General features: G+C 37.2%; 1 protein-coding gene and 1 long non-coding RNA gene across 2 annotated transcripts in view; one reads left to right on the top strand and one right to left on the bottom strand.

Moving 5' to 3' along the window:
* Nucleotides 1-23,117, top strand: part of simj (transcriptional repressor p66-beta simjang) — a 258,063-nt gene that overhangs the window by 173,841 nt on the left and 61,105 nt on the right. The window lies entirely within an intron of this gene.
* Nucleotides 862-16,694, bottom strand: LOC108359549 (uncharacterized). Its single transcript, XR_001846941.1, has 3 exons — nt 16,664-16,694; nt 3,632-3,634; nt 862-981 (listed from the first exon to the last, which is right to left on the bottom strand). It is a non-coding gene; the product is annotated as an uncharacterized LOC108359549 (long non-coding RNA).

Here is a 23,117-nt window from a genome sequence, read left to right as displayed (position 1 = left end):
CTGATCATTTATGTATACATTTGTCTATATCTATCTCGATTCGTTTTGCCTGTTACAAACAACCGTTATGTGAACAAAGTTATAATACCCTTGTGCACAAGTGCGCTCGGGTATAAAAAGGTGCCAACCACGTAAGTAAAAAAAAGTACCAAGCACTGATAATGGTTTTTGATTTGAAATGTTATTACATTGGTATAAATATGGGAAAGAAAATACGCCGATTTATTGTTTTAATATTATCAAAGTGGCAAGGCCGTTGAGTATACTCACAATTTATGAAACTTCAAAAAATTTTATTATCCGTCAAATGTGGTTTATTGAAACTACCTTATTTTTTGTATCATGGTTTTACTCAATGATTTTGGCGGCCATGTTAGCCATTTGACTGTTGCTGGCATTATGACATCTCTATAAAAATCAAGCTACCAGCCACAAAATAAATATTTTTCAACTGCCTTTGAAAAAATTTCAAACACTAGATTTTAAAACGAAAAATCAGTCATTTTAATTAAATAAAAAATGAATTGCGCGTTTGAAAGCTGTAGGAATCTTATAAATTTGTGCAAGGATTCCAGAGTGAAGTATTTAAAATTTTGTCGTTTATTACAAATAAGTGGTTAGAAGGTTGTAACGTGAAGGAAGAAAATATTCCCGAAGCACGATTGGTTTGTTCAAAGCAATATATTATCACCTGTAATGCAAAAAGACGTAACAAACATCATCGTTAAAATGCAAAAAGTCAACTAATAAAAAATTCAAAATTCAAATTTTATTAATATGATGGATTTCATCGAATTACAACTCCCCACATCATTTTATAAAAAAAAAAAGTATAATTAAAATATTAGTCACGATTTTTTCCATTTCATTTACGATGTGGTTACGTCTTTTTTGCATTTCAGGTAACGATATGTATTTCCTCAATTTCAGAGGTTTTTGAGAAACTGAATCGTATGTAAGCAAGAATGATAGAATACAAAACTGCGCCCAGCAGAGAGGATTTTTGAGAAAAATTTTTGTGTGACGTCACACTGATGCATTTGCAAGAGATAAATGCCAAACGCTAGCAAGAATGGAAGAACAAGAAGAACGTAAACAAGTTGCACATGTGTGACGTCATACAAACACCGATTCTGTCAAATTGACTGAGAGCGGAATAGCGGTACCGATATGAGCGCCACCTTTGTTCTCTACATCCTGGTATGTAATAGAGGTCTGCATCGGCAGATATTTGGCTTCACATTGAAGTTTTCTAGCGAATACGCTTCCTTCTCTTCCTCTCACTGAGAGCGCGGATAGTTAAGAGAAGTATAGTCGCAAAGCGTCGAGTAACTAAATAAAGTACTCGACAAAAATATGTTCCGAAAAAGAGAGGAACACAAAAGACGAGTACTACGTTGTGAAACTTCCGCAAGTAAAAGGTTCCTTCATGTGAAGTTTTCAAGTATTTTAGGAAGATTTCGTTTGAGAGTATAATTTATATATAAGATATGTCTCGTGCACATAAAATATATTTACGTTTATTTCTATACGTTTTTTTATATATACATGTATATATGTACATACATATATACATTTGAGTTTCTTTAAGGTATTTTTATATCATGGCTCCATATCTACCCTCATACTACATCAAATTTAAATATTGAAACGCAATTTTGAAGGTCAGCTTTACCGCTTTCGAAAAAAAATGCAAATTTTTACATAGGCTTGCGATCTGCCTGAAAATAAAGTGAATAAAATATTTAAGTGGCGTAAAATTTTGCAACGCTTTTATCGAACGAAAGGCATTTCAGTGCACTTTTATCAAGAGGTAATATTTTTAATAGGGTGACCACCTGCCTAAAAAGTTACAATAAGTATATTACACAATGAAGAGATTTTCGGGATTCTTGGAACTTATCGATATAATAACTGATATTTTTATTGGGGTTTTTATCGATATTTTTATCGAATTTGTTATCGATTATTTATTGATTTTGTTATCGCTTATTTACCGATTTTGTTATCGATTATATTTCGATTTTTTATCGATTTTTTTATCGATTTTGTTATAGATATTTTTATCGATTTTGTTATCGAGATTTTTATCGATTTTCTAACAGATTTTTGTTATCGGTTTTCTTACCAATTATTTATCGATTTACTAATCGATTTTGCTACCAGTAATATTATCGATTTTGCTATCGAAATTTTTAATGAATTCGTCATCGATTTTATAATCGATATTTTTATATGTTTTGTTATCAATATCAATTGCATCAATTCACACTGTACCTCTAAAAAAGTTCTTACTTAAAAAAATAAAACCAAGGTCCTTAATTTGACATCTAATTTTTTAAATCCGAAAGAACTGTGCAGATCTGATCTCCTTCAAAAAAAATTGCTTCACGTATTCGAACACCCATATTTTAATACATAAATATGTATGTATTTCATTTACCTAACTCGCTTAAGTTTAGTTGAATTTGACGTTTTAAATGAAATGGCAACACTCCTACATATTTATTAGAAATTGAGCCTTTTCAAGCAAATTTATAGTAATACCCATACTTTTATAACTGATTTAACTTATTAGATAATTTTAATTAAAACTTTTAATAGGTGACAATACTTTAAAAAAAATTTAAGCTTAGTACACATCTACAGACCAAGTGCTTTAATATCACACCCCATTTTTGGAAATCGAACGAATGCAAACCTGCTCACATTCAAAAAAATTGTCTTCGCGTGTTATAAGTAGAATCCAAACCCATAAAGAGAACATAAAACTTCACGTGCAGTTTGACCTTCCTATGTGAAGTTTCCAAATACTACGTTCAGGTTGCTTGATGCTTAAGTATGTGAGCATAGCGGAACACGTATTTGGTAAAGGAGAGCGCCGTCGAGTAGCATCGTTCAGGAACGCTCATTTGGGATGTTCTCTACTTTTGTTACTGTTTTTTTGGTACCGCAAGCATGTGTTCCTATTTTTCGATTGAATGTGAGAAGTGCATTTTTCCTGGAAACTTTGCAGCCCTCTAGTATGTAAGTATATTTGTATACATCTGTACATTAGACTGCATCACTCCCCATGCAAAAGAAAGTCGGTACTGTTTTTCCGTTGGAATTATAAATCTATTATATTTGAAGACCTGCACCAAAAAATTTCGGAAAAATATTAATATATACGTTAGCTGGACCGATTTGAAAATACCTCCTTGAGATTTTTGTGAATAAAAATCGGTTTTTTAAAGTATTTTTTGAAAAAAATCACCATAGATGGCGAAACAGTTTAAGCTAAAAAAAAAATTCATTAAAATATTTTAACAAAAATTTCAACAGAATCCTAATGATGAGATTTTTGATGCTGTTTTTGAACTTTTTTCAAAGATTGGGTCCGGTTGGCAACCAGTTGATGACGTTGATGATGAAATGCCGGTTCGCCTCTTTAATTCAATGTGGAGATAATCTTGATATAGCAACTTAAAGGACCGAATAAGTTAAAGCACGCGTTTTTCCTTCAAAAGCTATTTCGGTACAGAGGCAATAATGTCTTCTTTATTTCACTTAGAGATGTGTGTGTTACAAAAGAAAAATGAGTGACGTGTACAAAACATACTAATCAATAACATAAGCTCCTATCGCACACCGTCTTCAAAAGAGTCACAACTCAAAATAATACATGATAATCATATGGGGAAGGGCGACTTTACCTTAGGTTTTTTATAACAAATTATAACAAAAATGTTCTCCAGCTTTTGCTGAAAGGTAAATAAAATCTCTGCGTACATTTTTAGCGCATAATCTCAAAATAACAAACAAACTTTTTAGTTGTGACCCTTTGAAGACGGTGCCGATATGGTGTCACGCTTCGATTCGTAATTCATAACTCAACATTCTTTTGGCCATGACAACGTTGTTGTCATTGTACATATAATCGATTGAATATATTAATGAATATTTTATATTGATATAATATTTATAATGGTTAGTTTATCTAAGCGTGAGTGGTTGAATTCAATGAAATACTTGCTTTTACTTAGGCAACTAAATAGTTTAGTAAAAAATAATTTTTATAGTTGAGGCTCGTGATACAGTTGTTCTTGAAGAAGTGGCTAAAAACAAATTCTATTGGCATATTATTCGATGTCTTTTTGTTCAGCAAGGTTTTGTACTAAGGCGAGTTTAACAATTGGGCTTAAACATACCAGTGACCAGGGGCGGCGAAACGCCCTGTACCCGGGTGGGTAGCTTTGCTGGTGGCAAGAGTATATAGGTAAAGAAAATAGGTCGCCGATATAATTGAGAAGGTTAACAGATTTCATTAGAAAAAGTTATTGTTTCGTGTATAACACAGGGCAACACTGATTTTGCGTCCTAAAATGTAAAAGCTGTTTTTGATAGACTTTGATGTGCTGATTGCGAATCTGTAAGTAAAAGTTTCCATCAGCTTTAGATTTTGAGAAAAACGTGGTCAAGGTATCAAAAATCGGGTTTTTCGCAATATGTGGTTCAAAAAAAAGTATTTTTGGAAATTCATAAACGCTACCTCAAGTTATTGTTATTTGTGATAAAAAAAGAGATACGTGTTTTTTTTTTNTACGGTGACCATTTGTCCTTTATTTCTTAAACTGTCCTTTAAATTAGCTTTGGATTTTNTACGTGTTTTTTTTTTAAGTTTTAGAGGTCGCGCTGGTCGGTTTGTTCGCTGGTGTTCTCATTTTTTTATTTTCTTGACATGTTAAAATGCAGCTAAAAATGTGATTTTTACATATAATTACTCTGGTATTATTGGGGAACATTCCCTTAATTACATACCTGTCTTGGACAGCTAGAATGGGTCTAGTTTCCAGAAATATGCTCTCGAAATGACACTAGTAAAATTAAAACGTTGTTACTGAACGATTAACGCATTGTCATTGGTTGGAACTTGTTACCAGGGGGTTTCTGTGGTTGCTAATTAGGACTCTGAGGTCAGTTTTTCAAAATTCAAAATGGCGATCCATTAAAAAAAATGTTCGCCGATTACGAATCTGAAGTCAATTTTTTTAAATTCAAAATGGCGGATCCAATATGGCGAAGAAACTAAAAAAAAATAATACAATTAAAACGTGTATACTGAACGTTTTAAACATTGTCAAGGCTTGAAACTCGTTTCCAGGTGGTTTCTGGGGTTACTGATTACGAATCTGATTTCAGATTTTTAAAATTCAAAATGGTGGATCCAAAATGGCGACCAACTTAAAAAAAATTATTGGATTGGATCTTAACCGCCATTTTGAATTTTGAAAATCTGACATCAGATTCGTAATCAACAACCCCTAGAAACCCCCTGGTAACAAGTTCCAACCCATAACAATGCGTAAATCGTTCNGGATCTTAACCGCCATTTTGAATTTTGAAAATCTGACATCAGATTCGTAATCAACAACCCCTAGAAACCCCCTGGTAACAAGTTCCAACCCATAACAATGCGTAAATCGTTCAGTATTAACGTTTTAATTTTAGTATTTTTTTTTTCAATTTGATCGCCATATTGGATCAACCATTTTGAAATTAAACAAGTAAGAAAGTCTAAGTTCTGGCGGAGCCGAACATTAAATACCCGGCGCAAATATTAAATATATGTTTTCACCTTTCCGAAAGCTACCGCTACATGGTAAGCCGGGGTGTATCAATTTTGAGTAAATTAGCGTCCTTAAATTTGGAAATATTGAAGTTTCAAGCATTTCTAAAATTTACCGTTATATGAAAAGCGGTAATTTTAGTCCGATTTCAATAATTTTGAACGTATGTAGAAAGCACAATAACCATACCGAGTTTGGTACAAATTGGCAGAACGGTTACCGAGATACATATATGTATGTGATCATAAGCGGGCGGTGCCACGCCCATTTTCCAAAATTTTATCATAAACGTATTTCTTGGTAAAGAATTGTTGCAAGCATCTATTTTGAATAAATTAGCTTTAATATTTACTGCTTTATCGAAGATTTCGTATTTCTCTAAATTACCGTTATATGTACGGTGACCATTTGTCCTTTATTTCTTAAACTGTCCTTTAAATTAGCTTTGGATTTTGCAGAGGTCAATTTTTAAACATAGAATATGAAACAATATAAATGTCCGTAATAAAACAGAATGAAAACCTTCGTCAGTTTGCTTCGCACCCAACTTAAGGGTCACGAATCCTTGATAATACTGATAAGCGGAAATTTATGTAATTGAAAAAAAAAAATTACTAATATTTAGACACTTTCCCAGAAAAATTAAAATACTTTGAGTCAAATTTATTGTTGACAAAAGCACAGGGAATGTTGTGCCCAGGATCGTGTTGCACGCTAAGTTTTCAGATCCACTGAAAAATAACAACAAACCTCCGCTCAATTATGATAAACGCATTGTGACAGCAAAGGATGGCGAAGTCCTTGATAAGGATTTGGTTTCATTTTTCGGAATCGGTTAAAATCCGGTTACAGAGCTTTTCGAGAAGAGGAACTTGTACAATTTAATAATATAATTAACTAACAAATATTTGATCTAAATTACCATCATACAAGTTGTATGTTCGTATTCTAAAATCATTGGGAAAAATGTCCTTTATTTTACGTTCGTTAATATGGCCANTAACGTTTTAATTTTAGTATTTTTTTTTTCAATTTGATCGCCATATTGGATCAACCATTTTGAAATTAAACAAGTAAGAAAGTCTAAGTTCTGGCGGAGCCGAACATTAAATACCCGGCGCAAATATTAAATATATGTTTTCACCTTTCCGAAAGCTACCGCTACATGGTAAGCCGGGGTGTATCAATTTTGAGTAAATTAGCGTCCTTAAATTTGGAAATATTGAAGTTTCAAGCATTTCTAAAATTTACCGTTATATGAAAAGCGGTAATTTTAGTCCGATTTCAATAATTTTGAACGTATGTAGAAAGCACAATAACCATACCGAGTTTGGTACAAATTGGCAGAACGGTTACCGAGATACATATATGTATGTGATCATAAGCGGGCGGTGCCACGCCCATTTTCCAAAATTTTATCATAAACGTATTTCTTGGTAAAGAATTGTTGCAAGCATCTATTTTGAATAAATTAGCTTTAATATTTACTGCTTTATCGAAGATTTCGTATTTCTCTAAATTACCGTTATATGTACGGTGACCATTTGTCCTTTATTTCTTAAACTGTCCTTTAAATTAGCTTTGGATTTTGCAGAGGTCAATTTTTAAACATAGAATATGAAACAATATAAATGTCCGTAATAAAACAGAATGAAAACCTTCGTCAGTTTGCTTCGCACCCAACTTAAGGGTCACGAATCCTTGATAATACTGATAAGCGGAAATTTATGTAATTGAAAAAAAAAAATTACTAATATTTAGACACTTTCCCAGAAAAATTAAAATACTTTGAGTCAAATTTATTGTTGACAAAAGCACAGGGAATGTTGTGCCCAGGATCGTGTTGCACGCTAAGTTTTCAGATCCACTGAAAAATAACAACAAACCTCCGCTCAATTATGATAAACGCATTGTGACAGCAAAGGATGGCGAAGTCCTTGATAAGGATTTGGTTTCATTTTTCGGAATCGGTTAAAATCCGGTTACAGAGCTTTTCGAGAAGAGGAACTTGTACAATTTAATAATATAATTAACTAACAAATATTTGATCTAAATTACCATCATACAAGTTGTATGTTCGTATTCTAAAATCATTGGGAAAAATGTCCTTTATTTTACGTTCGTTAATATGGCCACCGTAGTTAAATGGGATGTGGGCGTGGTTATTGTCCGATTTTAAAAAATTTTCGGCCATTTGGTATGCTGGAAGAAATCGGTGCAGGGGTTGCCAAGATATACACATGTAACCATAAGTGGGCGTGGCTACGCCCATTTTTCAAAAATGTATAATATTCTTTTTTTTTCGTCTAAATTATTGTAGATATTATTTTGAGTGAATAATCTTCAGTTACTAAAATTTCGCAGTTTTCGTATTTCTGAAAATTACCGTTATATGTGAGGTAGGCGTGGTTATTGTCCGATCTTGCCCATTTTCAATACCATCCGTGCTACGCCCAAAATGAATTAATTTTTACTCGAGTTATCGTGTGCACAGACGGACGGACGGACAGACAGTCACCGCTTAATCGATTTCTCTTTTCATTCTGATCATTTATGTATACATTTGTCTATATCTATCTCGATTCGTTTTGCCTGTTACAAACAACCGTTATGTGAACAAAGTTATAATACCCTTGTGCACAAGTGCGCTCGGGTATAAAAAGTTGACTTCAGATTCGTAATCGGCGACCCCAAAAACTCTCGAGTGCCGGGTTTCGAACGAATCCAATCATTTTTTAAAAAAATGTATCGCCATTGTGGAGCCGCCATTTTGAATTTTGAAAAACTGACTTCGGATTCCTAATTAGCAACCTCAGGAACCCCCTGGTAACAAGTTCCAGCCCATGACAATGCGTAAATCGTTCAGTATCAACGTTTTAATTTTACTAGTGTCATTTCGAGAGCATATTTTCGGGAACTAGACCCATTCTAATTGTCCAAGACAGGTGTGTAATTAACGGAAAGTTCCCCAATAATACCAGAGTAATTATATGTAAAAACCACATTTTTAGCTGCATTTTAACATGTCTAGAAAATAAAAAAAATTGAGAACATCAGCGTTTTTATAAAAAACCCACTAGCGCGACCTCTAAAAAAACTTTTTTTCAAAATAAAAAAATACGTGTTTCTTTTTTTATTACACATAACAATATTCTAATGTAGCGTTTATGAATTTCCAAAAGGAGTGTTTTAATGAACCACTCTAACGTGTACTTCATTAAATGTTTATGGTTTATTCAAGGATTTACAGATTTATGTAAGTTAACAAAAAGATGTAACGACAATCAATAATTATGTTCGCTTAAGTACCCGCATCGAGGTACTTAAGCGGGTTCTTTTAAGTACCCAACCTGCCTAAGTACCTCAAAAAGCTGACATTTTTCGTGAGGTACTTAAGCGGGTTTTACTGTACTGGAGTATTGTGCTATTGGAATAAAGAAAATTGTGCCCAAATCCGTTTTAGCTGTTCAATAAATGACTATAAGTGAGCTTAGGGTCAAGGGTCAGGGATGGTATTTTCAGAGATTGTAGTTGGAAGTTCATGCCATAATTTAAGCCTAAGTGGAAGATTCTACCACCGTTTGTTTGATTGCGGTAGGTACTCAAACTTCGCCAAAATCAGTTTTTGCTATTCACAAATGACTATAAGTGACCATCAAGTCAAGGTGCATGAATGGTATTTCCAGGAATGAATGTCGATACTTCTCTCTTTAATTTAAGCCCAAGTGGGAGGTTCCATCACCTTTTTTTTTTTTGCTAGAGCATCTCAAATATTGCAAAAAACACGATTTTTTGATACTTTGACCACGTTTTTCTCAAATAATCACATTTCAAAAAAATTTCTGTAAATTTTTTTTTTAATTTCACTTTTATTTCGGCCGCTGTGGTGTAGTGGTAAGCAAGTGCGCGCTTCCACTCCGCAACGCCTGGGTTCAAAGCCTGGTCAAAGCAACATCGCAAAAAAATATAGAAAAAAGGGTTTTTTTCTTAACAGCGGTCGTTCCTCGGCAGGCAATGGCAAACCTCCGAGTGTATTTCTGCCATGAAAAACAGCTTCTCATAAAAATACAATCGCCGTTCTGAGTCGGCGTAAAACTGTAGGTCCTTCCGCTTTGTGTGACAATATCAAGGCGCACGCCACAAATCGGAGGAGAAGCCAAACACTAACATATGTGTAAGCGCCAATCTATTATTATTATTATTATATTATTTCAACATATTCTGATTAAAAGAAAAATACTGATAAAAATAAAATATTTCACACAAACACCAAAAAATATACTCGATAATCGCATGAGGCTATTGCCTAAAAATTATAAAATGCGCTTAATGGCATTGTGCTACTATGATAGCCGGCCGAGTAATCATAGTCAACTTATGTACAGAAGTCGAACAAATTATAGCCGCACCAAATTTTCACAACTTTTAAAATATTATTTTTGCTGCTTTTTAATTTTGGATAGTTTTTTATAGTTCATTCTTTAAAAACACCCGTATAAATACAAGCTTAAAGGCAGTGTCACACGATTGGGTATTTTCTAAAATTTGGTGCAAATCGTATCCCAATTGTGTGAACACCCAAAAATTGTTTCTTTATCCCAATCACGAAAGTTAATTTGTTGAAATTTTTCAATAGAACGTCGTTGTATTGTACCAATCTTTTGTATTGTCCCATTTTTTACCAATAGACCAATATAAAAATGTACAAATATACAAATCGAGTGACACTGCCTTAAAAATTTGTTCAATTTAAAAAAGAATTCAACAAACTTTCGTTAAAATTTCGAGTTTTTTAATTGGTCAAAATATCATTTAATGATTTTCCGTTTGTAGTTTTTGCGGAACCTACAAACAGCTGACGAAGTTTCTTTATTATACTGCTTTCCTTAAGCACTGCGTGATGAGGTAAATAAAAATGTTTTTTTTATATTTTTATTGAGCTTTGTACCTAGGTTTTGTTTATTCGGAAAAAACTGAAAAAGCAGCAAACAAAGTTATAGTAGCTATTTCGGAGATGTTGTTGTTGTTGTAACAGCATACAAATTCCCCAAATAGTTTTTGAAGAGTGTTGCTGGAGTGACAGTCCTTGGCCAGATATAAATCTGGGTCGTTCTAGTTACGTAGACCCGACTGTCGTGGGAATGCTATTTCGGAGATCACCACATCTCCTCATCCCACTTCTTTTTTTCTAGACTTCAGCAGGGATCGAACTCGTGTCATCGATGTGCAAAGTCAGAAGCGCTAACCACTGAGCGCAAGGGTGGCATGACGCGGGTTCGATCACTGCTTAAGTCTTGAATAAAAGAAGTCTGATGGGGAGATGTGGTGATCTCCGAAATAGCCGCTATAACTTCTACCGCTTAGACTGTCACCTTACTTTTTGCTACCAAAAGTCGACCTACCTAATGTACCAAAGCAAGAGCACTTACCAGTGTCCAACAACAACAATACACAAGGGCCAACCAAATAAACAAATATACGCACAAAAAGGAAATGACAAAAAAAAATTGCAACCGGCTGACTCAGTGGAGACGGCGGGGTTGCTTGAGGGAGGACAACAGAGCAATATACAAAATATGACTATTAGGGTGAGCCCGAAAACTATGCAACAAATCACTCAATATTCAAAGGCAACCAAAAGTTCTTTATGACAAAACAAACTGCAATAAAGCATCAAAAACCCCAAAAACAAAACCTTGTTTGTTGGTGCACCCGAGGGTTAGGTCCAACCATAAGGTTACGAACCCACTCGCAATACCACCCAAGCTGCCGGGGGTAACTTTAACCCGCCAAGTGACTGGGCTCTGGGTGCGGGAAGCTAAAAGGAAAGGATAGGGGATACAATAGGGGAAAACTACCGACAACTCTGCTAGCCAAATACTGGCAACAGCACAGGGGATACTTATGCTGTGGTCGGAGTGTGCGTCGACCACTGCGTGCTCCCGCGGGGCTACGCCGCCCAAAGTCGATACCGGCACTACCAACTTCTTTATCTAGCGCCTCGACTGGCATCACTTCTTATTTTGCCGGCTCGTCCGCAGTCTAATTGCCTCTACTGGCACTTACGCAAAATCACAAAAAAAAAACCACTGTACCGCGTCTGGTGCTAAATAACTATATAAATAAAACACTTAAGTGTTCAACAATTTTTTTTGAGCTTGAGGCCGTTTTTTTAATGAAAATTTATTGTGGAAAAGCAACAATAATTTGAAAAAATGGTAGAAGTGATAGCTATTTCGGAAATCACATTTCCTCATCAGACTTCTTTCAGTAGGATTCGAACCGACGATCCCACTGACTCAGCCAGTTGCCTACGCACTGTGCTAAGTTCGCCTTGTTATATCTTGCTGCTTTTTCCACTATTTCACTTGTTAAGCCAACTACAATCAAGCGCAGCTATTCCGCTGCAATTCACTTCATCATGTGGTTGTTAGTTTTGTTGGTCTTTGTTAATATTTCTATTATTAGAAGTATTTATAAGTTTTCATTAAAAGAACGGCCTCAAGCTCAATAAAAATTGTTGAATATAATTGTTATAAGGCCATAAAATAACAAAAACATAAAACACTTAAGAATAAATAAATTCGCCTACAATAGGGATGTTTTCGGATCAATGTACATTTCGTTCTCCCCCGGTCCGCAAAGCTATCGGGCCTCAGTGCTGGTGTTGTTGTTGCCCGATCAATTTGCGCCGGCCTGTTAATTCTTAAAACGAATTGGGCCCTTTGGTGGTCGGCACCACGGCGCACACAAGCAACCACTATGGACTTTTTCATTGCCATCATTCGCCGGGCAACAAAAGTGCCGCGATAAGATAAAAAGACGACGCCCCTACTGTGGGTTTTCACGTCATCTCTTCTTCCTATCCTTTTACTGTTGGTCGGTATCGTTTTGGCGCGAACACCCCTAATGGTGACATTTCCACAGTTATAGCACACCGCCGACAATCAGCTGTTTTGCTTTTCAACCTGAGCTTTAATTTACTCAACTATTTGCCGGTAGAGCTCGCCCCTATCCACCACCAGGACATATGTCCATGGTGACACCTTCTCCTTAATAGTAAAAGTAATGTATTTCGGCGCTAACTTCGCCGCGTAATAATTGGCTGCATCCGATAATACAAAGTTCTTCCTCCAAAATAATTCTTCCGGCATATACTGTACATCCCGTCTTGTAAGATTATATGGCCTGTCTAACTTCGCACTGGACTCTTCCAACCTAGTTCTTACTATACGCCTAATATCTTCGAGCCTCCTTGCTCTCTCCTGGCAACTAACCTTCTCCTGTAGCTCGTTTCTGTAACAATTCTCTACCAAAGCGAATTGAGATATGAATTCGCCGCCTTGTTCTCTACTGCTAATGACTATTAGAGAATGACGTATATTCTCTACCAGTAGAGAAATAATAATAATAATAATATATCCCAACGGTTTTTACCCTCCATTCCCGCCCATCCGCACGAGGGGCGCAGTCCGCATGACGTACGGAACCAATATTTTAAATTTTTGTGCCGAGTCGCGATAGGCAGGAGTTTGTTAAGTGTCGAGATCTAAAACTGTTCAGCTACAGAACTAAATTCATCAGCTGATTTTATGTATTTATGTCAATAATTCACTTATTGAGAGAGGAGAGTATCGCTTTCTTAATGCTGAAAAGCGGATCTGATATATCAAACGTGCTGGAATGAGAGTTAAAATCCTGGCATAAGCAACGGAGTGGGTCGTGCAATTCAAAATTGGTTTTACAAGCTTTCAGAAATATGGGACAAAAGTGTCTTGATACGCGTGAGGGAACATTAAAGCTTACATCAGCCAGAAGAGACGGACTTGAAATTGAGCCTGTCAGTAATTTAACCATAAAAATTATACCAAGCATTTCCCTGCGACTGGCAAGTGTAGGAAGGTTAATAAGTTTTAAGCGACTCGTATAAGGTGGAAGACTATATTGAGAATCCCATCGGAAATTTCTTAAAGCAAAAAGTAGGAATTGTTTTTGAATTGATTCTATCTTGTCTGAGTAAATTTGATACCTTGGATTCCAAACCACCGAGCCGTATTCCAGAATCGGCCTAACTAATGTTGTAAACAGGGTTTTAGTGATATAAGGGTCACTAAATTCTTTTGACCATCGTTTCACAAATGCAAGTACACCTTTAGCCTTGTTGACTGTCACATTAATGTGAAGATTAAAATTAAGCTTAGGATCCATTGTGATACCAAGGTCCACAAAATTGTATACCTGTTCCAGGTTATGGTTACCTATTATATAAGAAACTGGCAGAACAGCTCTTCGCGAGAAGCACATTACTTTACATTTCTTAAGATTTAGAGGCATAAGATTTACTTTACACCAGTAAGCCATGCTGTTTAAGTCTGATTGTAGCAAAGACCTTTCTTCAATTGAAACGTACGATTTATAAAGTTTTACATCATCTGCATACATTAAAATTTTGGAGAATTTTATATCTGTAGAAATATCGTTTATAAAAAGCAAGAACAGAATCGGGCCTAGGTGGCTACCCTGAGGGACTCCTGAAGTAACATCAATGACGTCAGAGATAGTATTTTTAAACAATACCCTTTGTGATCTATCATAGAGGTATGAAGAGATCCAACGTAGAAAATTAGGTGGAAGACCAAGAAGATCAAGTTTATAGATGAGCAACGAGTGGCACACTTTGTCAAATGCTTTACTGAAATCAGTATATATAACATCAACAGTTTTGCTCTCACTAAATGCTTTTGAGATATAGGATGTTAATTCAAGTAAATTTGTAGAAGTTGATTTGCCCTTGCAAAATCCATGTTGACTGTATGAAATGCTTGAAGTGATAGAATGCGTCAACCGATTTGTTATAATTGCTTCAAATAATTTAGGAATTGCAGAAAGCTTAGCTATGCCCCGGTAGTTCTCCACTGAAGACCTGCTACCGCTTTTATGTAAGGGGGTTATGAACGATTCCTTCCATACAGTTGGAAAAACGCCCTCTTTAAGAGACAAATTAAATAAGGCTGTTAACGGCTCATAGAGATAATCAGCACAATTTCTAAGAAAACAAGTGGGGATCTGGTCAGGACCATAACTAAAAGACTGCTTTAAGGACTTCAGGTAAACTAAAACATCATCGGGAGATATTATAGGGTTATGTATTGAGTTAATTGGACTTAGTTTAAAAGGATAGTCAAAGTATGCTTGGGAGTTAGTGGAATAATTGGATTTAAAAAACTGAGCGAACATGTTAGAAATTGTTTGATTATCACCAGAGACGGTATTTTGATACTTCATGGCGGAAGGAAACCCCCGTACATTTCGCTTGGAGTTTACGAAATCATAAAATGATTTGGGGTTATATATTATACGTCGTTTGATTTTACACAAGTAATCTTTATAACACTTTTTGTTTAATTCAAAGAACTTGTGACGCAAAAGTGAGTATTTTACATAGTATGAGTGTAAGCCGGTTTTTTTGTGTAATCTAAAATAACGTGACTTTCTGTTTTTCAAGTTTCTCAGTTCTTTAGTGAACCATAACTGTGTTTAATCGGTAGAGAAGAGTTACAGAAACTGGCTACTGGTCTCTTAATGATTCAATGTAGTTCCTATTAGCTTCTAACGCCATTTCTCTACCAAAATTAACAAAATATGACGTGGCTCCTAAAACTTCGTGCTGCGCTGACCTAATGCAGCAAGCTACCATAGCTAACTGCTGATCCCATGAACACTGATCCTCCGATACATAAGCCCTAAGCAAAGTTTTTATAATATGTTTTATCCTCTCAGCCGGGTTAGCCTGAGGATGGTAGTGTGCGGTGTATGGTAGCTGGACGCCATAAGCACCGCAGAGTCCCCGCAGTTCACGACTCTTGAACTGGGGTCCGTTGTCGCAGACCACCGACCGAGGGACACCAAATAAAAGGAAAACGTTGTCCTTCAAAATCTTACAGACGCTCTTCGCCGTAGCCGTCCGTAGGGGAAATTTAGAAAAATAGTCTACAACGGTCAAAATGTATTGGTAGCCCTTGGACGACTTCCCCAAGGGGCTTACCAAGTCAACACAAATTATTTCTCAATGCTCGACTGCCTTTGACCTCTCGGCCATACCTCCAGCTGGCTGTGAATTATCAGGCTTAACCTGCTGACAAACTTTACAATTCCTCACATATTTCGCTATATCCGCCTTCATCTGCGGTCAATAAAATTTGTGTGCAACCCTAACAAAAGCTTTTCTGACACCCATATGACCGCCCAACGGACCATCATGGCATTTCTTCAGAACCTCCAACCTTTCCTCGCGCTAGGACCTTTTTCCAGTCCAATTTCCATAAATGGAGGGGAACTTCGACCTAACGAACTTGTAGAGGTAGCCACCTTCTACTCTCCACGCTGGGTATGCTAGGGGTCCCTTTTCAACAGACCGAATCATTTTCAATAACCAAGGGTCAATAGTAGAAACTTCAGAAACCGGTATACTCCTGGACAACATATCCGGAACCACATGCTCCTTGCCCTTCCGGTGGACGATCTCAAAATCGTACTGCTGAAGCCCTCAAAGCTTAACGAGCCAACCTACCACAAGGATCCTTCAAATTGTTCAACCAAACTAAGGAATAGTGATCAGTAACAACCGTAAACTTAGCGCCCTCAACATATGGTCGCAATTTCTCAATCGCCCACAGGACCGCTAGACACTCCTCTGTCGTTGAATAAATTTTCTCGTTCTTATTCAGGGACCTGCTCAAATATGCTATAACCCTCTCACCGTCCTCCAATCTCTGGGTCAACACTGCTCCTACACCGAAATCAGACGCATCTGTATGGATTGTGAAAGGCCTCTCAAAATCTGGACAGCTCAAAACCGGTGCTGTCACTAGGCATACCTTCGCCAGTGATCGGACTTCTACCACATTATGATAGAACTACCCCTTTTTTGCGCATCTCCCACTTCTATCACACAAGGTCTGAAGTCTCCCACATATTCGTTTTGGAGCAGTTTAATTTATAACATAATTTTTGTTGTTTTTAATTTTGGCATCAAAAATTGTCCAACACTAAACACAATATGTTAACAAGAATGAGAGAATACAAGATTTCGCATTTCGGCGGCGGGTAAACATAAAATTAAATAAAAACAAACTGTCAAAGAGTAAATTTTCTTAATATTAAATTTTTCTACAGGAAACGTGTTTCAATTGCCTTAGAATGCAAAGTATATGATTTATAAAAATGATTAATAAAGATAATGTCAAAAATCGGAGATTTGTGAAAGTATTAATGAATTTCAGTGCATTTAAAGTTTCTGAGGCGTTGTTCACATTTACTTGAGAATAGGCAAAACCCAAATAGCAGTTTGTGGAACGCACCACCTTTGTTCGCTAAATCGTGATGTGATAAAAAGAAAAGCTGCCAGCACTCCGCACCATTGGAGTAATCTCTCAAAGTAGGTTCGAAAAATATCTTTATAAGGAAGGAACTGCTGCTTTACACTGTCAAGAAAAAACAATTCCTAAACTCAACGTAGTTTTTAGCAAATTAAAATTTGCATGTACTAAAATTTAAAAGTTTTTCTTTGGAGATTCTAATTGAAAAGTTTGCAATTTATGTGAAACGTTGCACAATTTTTTTAATTTTTGCATAAAGTTTGAAACTATTTTAGAAAATGAGCTAAAATTTAGTAAAAAATTAACAAACAAAAGAAAACTAGTCAAAATTTGTTGAACTGTCGCGATCCTATTAATACTTATTATATTTTCTATTTCGTAGTATAAAAAAAATAATAATAAACTATCCAAAAAACCACACATTTTTTTTGAAATCTACCACATATTTTTCCAGATTCTACCACACAGAATTCTTTTTAAGTCCGATCACTGGCCTTCGCCTCCCTAAAGCTCCATTCACAATCTTCGTTGCACTCGAATTTTCGGTTTTTCTTCGTTAGTTCGGTGAGGGGCCTTTCTACTTCCGCGAAATCTTTTATAAATCTACGGTACCAGGACACTGTACCTATAAAGGATCTAACCTGTTTGACATTTTTGGGTCTCTCGATGTTAACCATCGCCTCTACCTTCTCTGCGTCTACGTGTAGACCGTGTTTGTCTACCACGTAGCCTAAATATTTTAACTCTGACCTACAAAAATTTCGTTTAGTCCTGTTCAACCTAAGGCCTGCTTTGGCTAACCTATCTAAAACTACTTGCAAAATTTTCAAATGCTTCAGAATTATTCGTGACAATATTGATGTCGTCCAGGTAAACAAAGACATGGGGCTCTAACTCTGTGCCTATGACCGCATCTATAAATCTTTGCCAAGTCGCAAGGTGCATTATGCAACCCATGTGGCATTCTCCTAAACTGGAAGAGACCTCTACCTGGTACCGTGAACGCTGTGAAGGGCCTCGACTGCTCCTCCACCGGAATTTGCCAATACGCAGACTTAGTGTCCAGACTGGACAAGAACCTAGCGTCCCTTAGCTTGTCTAAAGTAGCCGAAACATAAGGAAGGGCGTAGCTATCCTTCTCTGTGCATTTATTTAGAACCCTATAATCTACACAGAACCTATAAGACCCATCTTTCTTTCTAATCATAACTACAGGTGACGCCCAAGGACTATGCGACTTTTCGATTACCCCCTTGTCGAACATGTCTTTTAGTTCCTCGTCCATATGCGACTGTATAACGGGAGACACGGTGTAATAACGTTGTTTAACAGGTTCGACTCTTGCCTTGATCCTAATCCTATGTTCGACAAGGTGGGTTCGACCTAACCTCTCTGGCATAGCCTTGAACGCACGGGCCACTATCTCCTCTAAAGCCCTAGACCCTCTACTGCCTAGCTCGGAGTAGTTCACTATCGCCGCCAACGACTCCTGCTCCGATTGGGAAAAGCTCCACCTTATCTTCATCAAATCCGGAATGATACCTGCCTTGGTCCAACTATCGACACCAAGGATAAGTCTCTGAGGCAAACCGGGAACTACGAGGCATTCCAGGAGGACCGACTTCCCCTCCACCTCGATTGGCAGCGAAACAGAACCTAAAACGGAAATATGGCCTCAAACCGCCAAAGTCACTTTTAAAGAGTTGGGTAAAGAAGACACCCTAATGCGCCAAGAACTCAAAATACTCCATCCGAATTTACAACAACTGTCCTCGTCGCTCCAGAATCCAACATCGCTCGAAAAAATTAACAAAAAATTTGTATGGCCAAATACGGACGCTTATCGAAGTCATCCGCCGCCAAAAAAATTCCAATATTCGCACCACAAAAACCTACTTTAGCCAGCTGGGAGTTAGCAGGAGTACTAACTGCTGTCCCAGGGGTCTACTTCCCGTTCCCCGACTTCTTTTGCGACCTAACATTCGACCTTGTATTCTACCAATTATTTGCCCTACTATTTGACTTCGACTCCGACTTAGGCTCCGACCTAAACGGGTTGTGGTTCCGCCTAACACCTCCACCCGGGCTACGCTGGGTACCCTGGGCACCATTCGGCTTCGCTGCACACACCGGGCAGTTCCGGTACATGGCCCCGGGCCTACCGCCCCTTTCTACAGTCTGCTGAAACCTTGGCCTTGTGACTCGTTGGGGGGACAAAAGCTTCAACCGACGAGCTAACCGATTCCAATTCCTACCTAACGCGACTAGTTCCGCCACTGGCCCCGGGGTAACTAGTCCCAACTGGGTTTGGTAAAACGGGAGAATATTCGCCCTAATAATTCCTAACATCCTACTTTCATATAACGGCTCCTGCAATCTGCCAAACATTATCTTCATCGCTACGACATATGCACCTATGGACTCACTTGTACCCTGAGTCCGCCTCCTAATCTCGTCCATCAACAAGTCGTCGTAGTTGGAGGCAAAAACTAAAACTTTAACTCCCTAACCAACTAATCCCAAATACCAAACGAACGCCCAACCGACCTAAACCATAAAAGCGCTTTCCCGAAAACAAATCAACTGCACCGCGAAAGAGTTGAGCGAGGCACGCGGTGTGCCCAGTGTCGACCCTATCCAAAAATGCGTGGACCGACATGCCCGATTTCTCGCCGTCGAAGTACACGCCCCACTTCGACAAGTTGTCAATCTTTTGAGCCCCGACTGGCTCGACACATTCGTACGACCTCCCGCCACGACTGGTGCTGCTACCGGTACCACCGCTGTATCTCGCTCCCGATCCTCCGTTCGTTCTGGTTCGTCTTTCTCACCGCCTGCCTCCTGCAGGCCAAGCGTAGTAGCAATCTGCTCTTCAGCTCCATCTGCTGGTTCATCTCCGTGTCGTTGCTCGGATTCGCGCGCCCGATCCGCGACAAACACAATTCAAGCTTAGTCATAGCTTTGACCGCGGTCGGCGCCTTCGCGCCCTTAACTATTTCGCCCATCAGTTTCTCAATATCCTCACCCTTGGCTTCAACCGCGGCATGATCCCCTTTCAAACTAAAAGGATAGTCTTGGAAGAGGTCCACCGACCCTCTTCGCTCTAAAAGCCTAGACGCCCGCAATGACTTCCGCATAGATTCTACTGACGCTACCGAGAGGTCCCGAGCCTCCATCTCGTACGCCAACTCCACTTGAGACAATCTATTAATCTCCATGATTCAAAAATAAACAGCAAAATTCAACGACGCAAAAATTTAATTCAAAATCAAAAATCCGAAAAAAATCTAACTAAAGAATCCAAATAAAAAACGAAATAAAAACTACAGTAAAGCTTCCAAAATAAATTAAGATAAAGAAAAAGTTTGAAAGTTCGAAAAAAATTATAAATGAATCCTAATACCAGTTATGGTTCCTTTTGGACTACTTCAGGTACAGTCCTACTGGGTAAGCTACTCCTCAACTGACTACTGGGTTTTCAGTTGCCCTATACTGGCACAACAAAAAGACCAGGGCTGCCAACTATCCTTACCTATGAGTTAATAAAAAAGTGGCAAAATGTGCCAAATAAAAAAATAAAAGTGCCAAGAAGGTGCCCTCATTTTTAATCCTTCCCATTTAGCAATAAAATAAGAACTACATTCCTAAGACAAAAGTGCAATGTCAAAATAAGACAAACCAGTTGAATAATCTTTAGAAATTAGAAAATTTTAGTTGAGAAAAAGAAGTACACGCGAAGGATTTAAAAAAATTGTATTGAAATATTACTGTATTAAAATTACTAAAATGAAATGCCATTTGATGTATTATTAGGGTTGCCAGATTTTTTATGCGCGAAATCAGTACGTTAGACTTTTTCATGTTAAAAAAATCAGTACTTTTCAGTACATTTTTCTTCAAAGCAAAATTATGAATGTAGGTATCGATAAAACTTTAAAACCCCAGAGTAGTTGTTTTTAACAATATTTTCGTATATAAATAAAATATCGTTCATAAGAAAAGTGTTATTAATTTTAACATGAGTGTACACATCATTATAGACATTACTTTATATTTGTGACGTTTTTGAATAGCAATAATGATATCATTTCCATCTTCAGTGTATAAATATTCACAGAATTCTATATTTTTCATTTTAAAACTACTTTTAATATGAAGTTCACTTTAAAAAATTTTAATAAGAAACCGGTTTCTTTCTTTGCTCCATTAAGAAAACTTTGCACTTAAGATCCTCTCCGTTGCTTCGTTTGAGTGTGGTATTGAAAAAAAAAAATTACATATTTTTTCAAACTGTGGAAAAGTCCCCCTATTTAAGGACTTCATCTATAATTCCTCATGGCTTAAATTAATTTTTTCAACTACGCAAAAATTTTGAAAGGCTAAGAATTCGCTAAAAAGGTTATCTAACTCTATATCTTGTATGCAAAACTCTTTTACAATGTGAGTAAATTGTGAAAAAAGAATTGTAAGTTATAGGCAAACGCCATTCGAATATTCAAATTTGTTGTTATTAAACTGAAAGTTATTTTCGAGATAGCTAGCAACACCCGACAAAAAAAAGTCAGCCCTCTTTTTAAATAAGTGAACCTCCAACATATCGAGGGCTTATATTCAATACCCTTTATCTGCATTTTTCACAAAAATGCGATTCTAATATAAAAATCCACCTAAGACTTAACTGTCCTCGATGATGTTAATGCTGACTTTGTATCACGCTTGACAGAAGAATTTACTTTTAAATTACAAATTCAGAATTAGCACCAGTGATGACAAATAAGACCCAGAAGGGTTCTAACATCACAAAATTGTTTTTATGAAAATTGCAGATAGAGGCTATTGAATACAAGCCCTCGATATTAGGTTTGTTCCACAAGTTACTTGTAGAAAAACTCGAGCAAAGTTCAAACTGTGAGTGTATATCAAAGAAACTCTAAAGGCCCGTCCACATAGAACTTTGGCGTTGCGTTGGCGTTTTTAATCAAGTGCGCGGAAGAAATATCGTTTTTAATGCAATTATATGAAATATTAATTTATCTGTCGTTAGTATGTTAATTTAGTGGCCCAAGCATTCGCTGCCAAGCGTTCATTGTAACAAGCATACTTTTAGCGCGCGTTCTGTCAAACCAACGCCAAAGCCAACGCGAAAGTTCTATGTGGACCGGCCTTAAGGCTGTTGAACGAGTGACGTGATTCATCTGTTTACTCATTGAAGACTGCAAAGTATGCTTTCTTGAAAGTTGCGTCACTATTTAATCGCCGTTGCAGCGATTGGAAACGTTTGAGGACCATATCGCACGACGAGCCCAATTGGATTGAGGAATCAAAATATGATTTAAATGGTAGTCGTACCATAAATTTTCCATCTGGTTGACGGGTGGTAGTTTGTTCGTAAAACCCTTTCGGTTCATTCATCTTCTTTAGACAACCTCGTGGTCGGAGGTACCTCCTTTGTGAGATATTCGCTGATTTGAAGGGCTGGAAAAATGGGAGCAACCAGTTAATGGAGATGTATGAACGTGGTTTTGTTGGAGCAATTCCCCAAATAATATCCATCCTAATTTCATGCACTGAGCGACAGGCTCCCTAAATTCACCCCTGCATAACCCCTCCTCAATGATTCGACCATAGACATCCCCAGTCAATAGCTAGTCGATTTGGCCTGGAGTCGCAAAATGTGGGTTCGACTTGACCTTCAAGGTGTACAAGGGCAGCTCAGATGTAATTGATGGAAGCACAGTAAAATTCGAAATGAAATTGAATCCCGGATTTACGACCGAGTAGATGTTGAGCTTTGATCCTTTATCCGCGATCTTGTATTGATTTTCACCAATTGGATGGTAACCGATGCAAAATGGAATAAATTCCAACTTCAATCGCTAACCCAGCAAACATTGAGGTTAGTTATCGATTAGAGAATGATTGGAGAACTAGCCACATTCTCCAATCTGAAACGTTAGAGAACGACTCGAAAAACTATTGAGAATCATAGCGATCTCAACATAAATGGGACATAGTACTCGACTCGAGAAAATATTAATTCTCTAATCGAATTCTAATGTTGATCTCTAACGGGATGCGAATGTGAATTTCAAACTGCTGTTTTTCTTTATTAAATAAAATTATAAATAAA

This window comes from Rhagoletis zephyria, unplaced genomic scaffold, assembly GCF_001687245.7.
Source record: "Rhagoletis zephyria isolate East Lansing unplaced genomic scaffold, Rhagoletis_zephyria_1.1 Rzeph_scaffold_00408, whole genome shotgun sequence".
In the NCBI taxonomy this organism is placed as follows: domain Eukaryota; kingdom Metazoa; phylum Arthropoda; class Insecta; order Diptera; family Tephritidae; genus Rhagoletis; species Rhagoletis zephyria.
Note: the sequence above shows the minus strand (reverse complement) of the source record. Positions and strands in the feature narration are given on the sequence as shown.